We start from the raw sequence: 476 nt of genomic DNA, 5'->3' as shown, positions 1-476 counted from the left end.
GAGCCGGTGGATTTTTGGGCGGAGGGGCACCAGCCGCAGAGCAGGCATGGCGCGGAGCCGCAGAGACAGGACACCTGCAAAACAATTTAAGGCTTCATTTCAGTCTAACGCAGGATGGGAAGAACACTACTGTCATGGGGTAATACGATCTGCCATCCTTCCCCTCTCCAAAAACTGTTTTACAGGTGGGGAAACTGAGGCACAGCATCGCCGGGAGTCCACAGTGAGTCCTGGCTTCCCTGATCCAGCAGCGGCAGCGCTGTCGGGTGCACCCTTGCTCCAGGGACTCCCATTGCTGCGCCAGAGCTGGGTGCAGAGGGGAACTGGGGAAACCTCAGCTTCACAAAACCCAGCCTCACTGCCCACTGAAACACGGGTCGGGGTTTCCTGCACGAGGATTGCACAGAATAAGGCTTGCAGGGAGAAAAAGGACTTTTTTAATTAAGTAAATTAAATTTTATTTAATTTATTTATCC

General features: G+C 52.9%; 1 protein-coding gene across 1 annotated transcript in view; it reads right to left on the bottom strand.

Annotated features, from left to right (window-relative positions):
* The window catches only part of SERINC2 (serine incorporator 2), a 3105-nt gene extending 3031 nt beyond the window's left edge, over positions 1-74 (bottom strand). The window contains exon 1 of the mRNA XM_010179538.1: positions 1-74. This exon is cut by the window's left edge and continues 112 nt beyond it. The gene's annotated coding sequence lies outside the window, so the exon portion shown is untranslated.
* Positions 75-476: the final 402 nt, after the last annotated feature.

The sequence above is a fragment of the Mesitornis unicolor genome, unplaced genomic scaffold, assembly GCF_000695765.1.
Source record: "Mesitornis unicolor isolate BGI_N332 unplaced genomic scaffold, ASM69576v1 scaffold16012, whole genome shotgun sequence".
Lineage (NCBI taxonomy): Eukaryota > Metazoa > Chordata > Aves > Mesitornithiformes > Mesitornithidae > Mesitornis > Mesitornis unicolor.
The sequence above is the reverse complement of the archived record's forward strand: the minus strand, read 5'-3'. Positions and strand labels throughout refer to the sequence as shown.